Here is a 9,124-nt window from a genome sequence, read left to right on the forward strand (position 1 = left end):
TTAGACAACATTCAGACAGATAATATTAGTATGCAAAGAATTCAAATGGCTCCTGGCGAAGGACAACGACCCCTTGATTTGATTGGAGATGAGGATGCAGAGGAATTATCGTTTCCCACTGTCTTTGCAGGCAATAAAAGGAAGTGTTCGGTTAGTTATTCAACTATTGTTAGATCTGAACTGCGAAACTTTGATAGGAGAGGTTGTAGAACCGATAAAATATTTTATTCCTATAAAAAGTTGGAAATGATGTATATTAGAAGCAACACTTCCATTTGTCTGCGTAAGCATACTGCTCCTCGCTGCATTACGGCAGCTAATGCTCTAAGTGATGATCACATGAGCAATTTAATTCTTCACGATGAAGGCTATCGAGTTTTGAAGGGTATTCGGTCATCTCCAGCTCACAGGGAAGGTGAAAAGAAAAAAGTTATGGCAATGATAAGACAGTTTGATTTGCCAACCTTTTTTATTACATTGTCTGCTGCAGAGACTAGGTGGACCGAACTATTAGTCATTTTAAAAAGAAATGTTGATAAAATCGAAATTTCAGAAGACAGCGTAGCAGCTTTACAGTTTTCGGAAAAAGCTAGACTTATTAGAACAGATCCAGTGACCTGTGCTCGATATTTTGATTATAGGTATAGACAAGTTCTTAAATTAAAGAAAAAACAAGGAGGTGTTTTCGGTAATCATCCAGTAATAAAATATTATTGGCGTGTTGAATTCCAACAAAGAGGTTCTCCTCATATACACGGAATGTTTTGGCTTAAAGATGCCCCCAAAGCTAATCTTGTTGATGACGAAAGTAGGCAGAGCTCTATTCCACCCGTAATAGAATTTATAGACAAATTTATCACTACTGACGTAAGTGATGTAAATATAAATAATTTGATTGAATACCAGAAGCACAATCACGGGCATTCATGTATGCGAGAAATAAAGGGAACTCGTGTATGCCGCTTTGGTATTCCTTACCCTCCAATGCCAAAAACAGAAATTCTTTTTCCTTTGTCGGAAAATGAACGACTCAACGGCTCGCATCACAGAAATTATCAAAATATTAAAATTTTCTTAAATATGTCATTCGATAGTGAAACTTTGCTATCACTTAATTCATTTGACAATTTTTTATGTCATAATCATATTAGCCTCAGTTACGAGGAATACTTGATGCATGTTGCAGCTATATAATTAATTATATAAATAAATCCCAAAGGGGGATTTCGAAATTAATGCGTGATGCTGTTGAAGAGATCAAATCTCGTCACAATTTCACCATTAAGCAAAAGCTGCAACATATTGGCCACAAGTTTATTTCTGGCACTGAGATATCCGCTCAGGAAGCCGTATATTGTTGTATGGGACTGCGTATGTCAGAAACCAGTAATGGCGACATATACATAAATACAGCCCTTCCCGAAAATCGAGTAAGAATGCTGAAGTCTAGGCAACAATTGCAAAATTTGCCTGCAAACTCGACTGACATTTTTACTGTTGGCCTCCTAGATCATTATATTCAGCGGCCTAATGATCTAGAAAATATTTCGTTGACTGACTTCGCTGCAAATTATAATTTCAGTAAAAGCCAAAGATTGACACGCCAAAATATTGATAACGAAGATGAGGATCTTAATGAAGAAGTAGGCGCTTTTTATTCTCTTCAGGATGCAAGTGGTTTTATGAGAAAGAGAACTAAGCCTCGTATAATTAGATATAGGAGTTTTAACATCAATAAGGATAGGCAAAACCACTTCAGAGAATTAGTCATGTTATTCTTTCATTGGAGCAGGAGCAGACTGAATTAGTTCAGAGAAATTGTGAGGAGTTTTATTGGATGAATGAGGAAATCATTAATAGCGAACGCGATAGATTTGACATATTTAGGGACCGACCAACTGTGTTAGAAGACGCTCTCAGAGAGGTAACTGAAGGTGAGCCTGAAGTAGTAGATGATTTAGAAAATCAAATAGTTTTAGATGAAGAATTTAGAGTGTTAGCATTCCCAGAGATTAGCTCTCAGTTAAATCTTTTAAACTTAAACCCCATCGCAAATGAAGAATCGGACAACAATATTCGTATTGTCAGACTACCGCCTATGATTTCGAAAGAAAATTTACTAAGTCTCATAAAATCACTCAATTTTAAACAAAAAGCATTTTATTCTCATGTTCTTCATAATGCACATCTCAAGAATGTATTTTATGAGTTTGTTGGCGGTGGTGCAGGAGTCGGAAAAAGTCGTCTTATTTCAACAATTTATCAGTCGTTGACAAAATTTTATAATAGTCAGCCAGGCTCTAATGCGAATTCGGCTAAAGTACTTTTGTGTGCTCCAACTGGAAAAGCAGCTTTTGGAATCAATGGTTCCACATTACATACAATGTTTTCTCTCCCTGTAAATCAGTCCGGATCCACATTTAAAGAATTGGGTGCTGATTTGCTTAACACTATAAGATCAAACTTAATTGATCTTAAAGTATTAATAATTGACGAAATTTCAATGGTTGGGGCAAAAATGCTGTCTTATATTGACTTTCGTCTTAAACAAATTTTCAATAATAGAGAAGCTGCTTTTGGAGGTGTGTCAATACTAGTTTTTGGTGATCTTAGGCAACTACGTCCTATTAGTGATAGATGGATATTTCAATCCACTTCTGAATTGTATAATCCTTATAGTGCTATATTTGGGTCATCTTTGTGGCAATGCTTCAAGTTCTTTGAACTTACAGAGATAATGCGTCAGAGAAATGATCAACCATTTGCCATAGCTTTAAATAATATGGCATCTGGCCAAATGTCCGTAGAAGATATAGCTCTATTTCGCACAAGAATTTGCAGCAATGAGCAAGTCCCAGATGACGTTATTCATCTGTTCGAAACTAATGCCGATGTTGATAGGTTTAATTCAATAAAGCTTAATTCAATTTCAAGCGAACAGCATATAGCAACGAACTTGGCTAAAAATAGAATTATTAAAACCGTGAAGGATTTTAAAACTGCCCAAACGCAAGGTCTTACTTCTTCCCTTATATTAAAGACCTCTGCTAAGTATATGGTGACAGTTAATATTGACACTGCCGATGGTCTTGTCAACGGAGCAACAGGCATTTTAATGGACATAGGTTTCAACTCATCCACACCCTCTATTTTGTGGATACAATTTTTTGAAGAGAGTGTAGGAGCTAATGCTCGTGCTAAATGCGCACATCATCAGGAGCCTTCATGGACGCCAGTACAGAAAACCATTAAGAGTTTTCAATTTTTAACAAATGAGCAAGTTACAATTGATCGTGAGCAATTCCCCGTAGTACCTGCTGAGGCTATTACTATTTATAAAAGCCAAGGAGCTACTTACAACAAAGTTGTAGTTCATACAAATCAAAGAATGCGACGTGAAGCATTGTATGTAGCTTGCAGTAGAGCAACCAAGGCATCTGGTCTCTATATAATTGGTGATTTTTTCCCACCAAAACCTGATTCTAGCTCACTTGTTAATCAGGAATTAATTCTCTTGCGGTCTGAAAAAAATCTAAAGACTCATTACGATCATTTGATCAATGGTACAGACTTTAACGCAATATTTCATAATACCAAAAGTCTGAATTGCCATTTTTCTGATATTCGTCAGATCAACTTATGTTGAAATCTGATATTCTTTGCTTCGTTGAAACCAGCACATATTCAAACGAGTCTTTTGATATTTCAGGCTTTTCTACGGCTATCCGATTAGATATAGACGAAAGTTTACATTAAAAATGAATTGTTCCATGATGTAAATTATACTTCGACAGGTCGATATTTTGACGGACCAAATGTTTTTGAATTTGCTATCGTCAGATACAAATCCATACTGTTTTTAATCGTATATAGAAGTCCAACATATTCTTTGCGAAAATTTGAAATAGAGTTTAGGCAGATATTTCAGCAGTTTAATTTATTAACAAGTAGACAGTCAGTCATCCTAGGTGATTTTAACTTGTGCTTGAGAGCTATGTCCGGTTGTTGCAAAAGAATTTATAATTATCTATGCTCAAATAATTTTCTTTCTATTTTAAATTTAAATTCTTCAACAACCAAGTCCGATACCCACATTGATTGGGTATTTTCTAATTTACCAAGCGGAACTAGTAGCGCGAGGACCTATGAAACAATGTATAGCCATCATAGTGGAATTTCTTTAGGGCTTGATTTCAAACTTTTTGTGGAACAGTAGGTCTTAAATTAAAAAAATTAAAAAGATATATGTATTTTAATATTATATTATTTTTAAGTCCACATTATTTATTATATTTATTTATTTCTTATTTTCATTTATTTTATATTATAAATTATTAGTATATTAGTATGTAAATGTAAATTAGTTTAAACTATGGTAATTTTACGTGGGGAGCATGGAAATGACTTCAAAAAACTCATTTCAAGTCGACTCGAAGGTTCTATAAATTAACTTAGATCCCCATTGATATTTCGATGGCCTCCTCGTGGTGTTCCCTGGATACCGATTGCAAATTTATAATCGGAAGCTAATTCGAGCGGCGACTTTAACGACTTAAGATATATTTATATTTAAATTTAATTTAATAAATGCCACTATGGGAAAATAGTATCACGCATACGGACTGTGAATGAGTCTTCTGCAATCGGTATCGCCCGACTGCAACGTTCTTACTTGTTTATTTTTGATTTTTTTTTCTTGTCAGATTAGTTGACCCCCATTGGCATCAGCAATCGGCAATCAGGTAAGTATATGAGAAAAAACATTTTTGTTTCATATTTAATGGCAGCTTATATTTTTTTCTGCATTTTTTTCAGGTTTAATTAATGATTTTTATTTTCAGCTATATTTTTTCAGATTTATTTATTGGCAACTAATATTTTTCCAGCATTTTTTATACCCTGAACCCATTTTCAATGTGAAATCAGGGTATAATGGCAGAAGGAGGCGTGGCAGACCCCACAAAGTATATATATTCTTGATCAGGGTGACGAGCTGAGTCGATTTGGTCCTATCCGTCTGTCTGTTTGTCTGTCCGTATGTATGAACGCGACGATTACAGAAGATATAAGAGCTAGACACTTCAAATTCTTTTTAACATGTCCGTCATTACAGCGCGGATATTGAGTTTATCATTAAAAATCGATAACTCATCCCGATCTTTTTTCATCGATAAAAAACCTTATCGAAAACCAGTTATAAAATTATATCTCCAAACCTTTATTGTTTTTTTTTTTTTAATTTACTCCCACCCCGATGTTCACCCCCTTACCCACACTTTTGTAAAAAGCGACGACTGACTGACATAGCGACGAAATGACAGAGTGACAGAGCCACTGAACAACAGGACGACTGATTTACAGAGTGACAGAGCCACTGAACAACAGGACGACTGGTTTACAGAGTGACAGAGCCACTGAACAACAGGACGACTGACTTACAGAGTGACAGAGCCACTGAACAACAGGACGACTGACTGACAGAGCGACGAAATGACAGAGTGACACAGTGACAGAGCCACTGAACAACAATACAACTGACTGACAAAGCGACGAAATAGCAGAGTGACAGAACCACTGAACAACAGGACGACTGATTGACTAAGCGACGAAATGACAACGACAGAGTGACTGAGTCAGTGACGAACAGTACAACTGATTGTCAGAGCGACGAAATGACCGAGTGACAGAATGACAGAGTCACTTAACAACAATAAAACTGACTGACTAAGCGACGAAATCACAGAGTGATAGAGCCACTGAACAACAGAAAGATTGACAGAGGGACGAAATGACAGAGTGACAGAATCACTGAACAACAGTAGAACTGATTTACAGAGCGACGAAATTAACGAGTGACATAGTGACAAAGTCATTGACGAACAGTACAACTGACTGACATAGCGACAAAATGACAGATCCACTGAACAACAGTAGAACTGACTGACAGAACGACAAAATGGCCGAGTGACAGAATGACAGTCACTGAACAACAATACAACTGACTGACAAAGCGACGAAATAGCAGAGTGACAGAACCACTAAACAACAGGACGACTGATTGACTAAGCGACGAAATGACAACGACAGACTGACTGAGTCAGTGACGAACAGTACAACTGATTGTCAGAGCGACGAAATGACCGAGTGACAGAATGACAGAGTCACTTAACAACAATAAAACTGACTGACTAAGCGACGAAATCACAGAGTGACAGAGCCACTGAACAACAGAAAGATTGACAGAGGGACGAAATGACAGAGTGACAGAATCACTGAACAACAGTAGAGCTGATTTACAGAGCGACGAAATTAACGAGTGACATAGTGTCAAAGTCATTGACGAACAGTACAACTGACTGAAATGACAGAGTGACAGAGCCACTGAACAACAGGACGACTGACTGATAAAGCGACAAAATGACAGAGTGAGAGAGCCACTGAATCATTTGTCAGTTATATTTCAGTAAAACGAAGCTAGAAAGCAGCAGCAGAGACCCAGTAGTCAACTAAAGCTCAAATGCAACGGGCTCAAAGTTTGAGTGCGATCTTGGATTTGAGTGACAGTCGCCCTATATAAAGGGCAGCAGCTGCAGCATTTCTTCAGTCATCCAGGCATGGTGGGGATCAGCAGATCATGCAGTCAAGTGAAGTGAAGTGAAGTGAATTGAAGTGAAGTGAAGTGAAGTGAAGTGAAGTGAAGTGAAGTGAAGTGAAGTGAAGTGTAGTGTAGTGTAGTGTAGTGTAAAACGGATCGACGGGCGGACCGACAGACCGACAGAAGTGACTGAGCAACAAATCGAAAAAACGACAGTGCCACTGAAGAACAGTACAACTGAATGACAGAGTGACGAAATGACAGAGCGACAGAGCCACTGAACAACAGTACAACTGACTGACAGAGCGACAGAATGACAGAGTGACAGAGTCAGTGACGAACAGTACAACTGATTGTCAGAGCGACGAAATGGCCGAGTGACAGAATGACAGAGTCAGTGACGAACAGTACAACTGATTGACAGAGCGACAGAATGACAGAGTGACAGAGTCAGTGACGAACAGTACAACTGATTGTCAGAGCGACGAAATGGCCGAGTGACAGAATGACAGAGTCAGTGACGAACAGTACAACTGATTGACAGAGCGACGAAATGACTGAGTGACAGAACCACTGAAGAACACTACAACTGACTGACAGAACCACTGAAGAACAGGACGACTGACTGACAGAGCGACAAAATGACAGAGTGACAGAGCCACTGAACAACAGGACGACTGACAGAGCGACGAAAGGACGCGTTTTTTGCCGCCTTTTTTGGCGCCTTATGTAAGGGTGATTGGTGAGGGGGGAATAGAGGGAGTGCGTACTCACCAATATCCATCCTCTTATTTATCCATCCTCTTGTCGGCGTCCGGCTCCTCTGCGCTGGGCATAATGTAGGCGGCGGCGAAGTCTTCATCCCGGCCAACCGAGATTGGCGATGATTTATTTGCGTCTTTTGGCATCTTGTATAGTTTTGTTGTGTGTAGTTTTTGTGGTAGTTTGTTGATTATTTGTAGTCTTTGTTTTATTAGCTTTGTTTGTGTCTGTTTTGTTTGTACTTAGTGGCCGTTTAGTAGTTATTTTAATATGTTTAACATTACTAACATTTAAAATTTAACATATAAAACAACACTAACACGTAGATTAACACTTATTTAGTTTAATTTGCTTTTAGATTTGTTTTATGTGGTTTAAAACTCGTTAACTTTCATTAAATTTATGTATATGTGTGTATGTGTGTGTGCGCACATATGTAATGGACACTTTTAAGTTGTGTTAGTTTCGTTATTTTTATTTAAATTTAATTTTAGGTTGTAGCAGTTGTCACATCGGTAGTTGTTTAATGTTGTAATTTTGGTTTTATTTTGTTTTAAATAGAAACTTGCTAGTTGTGTGTTGTTTTATGTTTGTATGTACGTAAATATGTAACTATGCACATAGAAAATGGCCACTTTTCAGTTAATTTTATTTTAGTTTGTCACACTTTTGTTTTTAGTCGTATGCACACACAGAATGGCCACTTTTTAAGTTGTAGATAAAATTTTTGTTTTTATTTGAATTTAGTTTTTTATTTGGTACATTAGTTGCTTTTAATTTAGTTTTTACATATTAATTCGTAATGACATTTGTGAAACAAAGACAATTACAATTAGTGAGAAATAAATTAGCATTTAACATTAAACATCAACTTAATCTACTTATTTCTATTTTGCAGGTACATGGATTGGCAGCAACATGGTCATCATCTTCATCGCTGGATCGTGGCAGCTCGTCAGATAAGTGGTGCAATTAGTTGTCATCTTTCCAGTTAATGGCTTGTGGTTTCTTTGCAGTTAGCGGCTGGAATCGTTGTCATCTATGGATATGTTGTAGGCGTGCGTCCCGCGCAGCTCATCGTCCAGATTGACATCCTTATGCGCTTGTGCGTGGCCAGTGTGCCTCAACAGTCGGACCGGCTGTGTCTGAGGTACTGACATCAATCATTGGCATGCACCGACTGCCGCGTACCCTTCCAACTATGTCAAAGGTAAGTGGAAAATATTATTAGTAAAGCATATCATATGTTTTGTTATGTTTTACTTTAGGATTTGGCATGTTTTTTAATATTTTCTTTTTTCTTTTCAGATTAGAGGGCCCCCAATGGCATCAGCAATCAGGTAAGTGTTTAAGAGTATTTTTTATTTTTTATTTTTAATTTTTTTTTTTTCTTGTCAGATTAGTTGACCCCCATTGGCATCAGCAATCGGCAATCAGGTAAGTATATGAGAAAAAACATTTTTGTTTCATATTTAATGGCAGTTTATATTTTTTTCTGCATTTTTTTCAGGTTTAATTAATGATTTTTATTTTCAGCTATATTTTTTCAGATTTATTTATTGGCAACTAATATTTTTCCAGCATTTTTTATACCCTGAACCCATTTTCAATGTGAAATCAGGGTATAATGGTTTTGTTGAAATGTATGTAACAGGCAGAAGGAGGCGTGGCAGACCCCACAAAGTATATATATTCTTGATCAGGGTGACGAGCTGAGTCGATTTGGTCCTATCCGTCTATCTGTCCGCCCGCCTGTCCGTCTGTTTG

The 9,124-nt window shown here is 37.3% G+C and overlaps 1 long non-coding RNA gene across 1 annotated transcript in view; it reads right to left on the minus strand.

Annotated features, from left to right (window-relative positions):
- LOC149267676 (uncharacterized) overlaps positions 1-8,765 on the minus strand; it is a 35,553-nt gene extending 26,788 nt beyond the window's left edge. Inside the window, exons 1-2 of the long non-coding RNA XR_016271568.1 lie at positions 8,621-8,765; positions 7,370-8,556 (exon numbers count right to left, since the gene is read on the minus strand). This is a non-coding gene — a long non-coding RNA (uncharacterized LOC149267676). The remainder of the gene's footprint in view (positions 1-7,369; positions 8,557-8,620) is intronic.
- Between the last annotated feature and the right edge of the window lie 359 nt (positions 8,766-9,124).

This window comes from Drosophila arizonae, unplaced genomic scaffold (genome assembly GCF_054131065.1).
Source record: "Drosophila arizonae isolate 15081-1271.41 unplaced genomic scaffold, UAZ_ARI_1.0 ARI_Backbone_77, whole genome shotgun sequence".
NCBI classification, from domain to species: domain Eukaryota; kingdom Metazoa; phylum Arthropoda; class Insecta; order Diptera; family Drosophilidae; genus Drosophila; species Drosophila arizonae.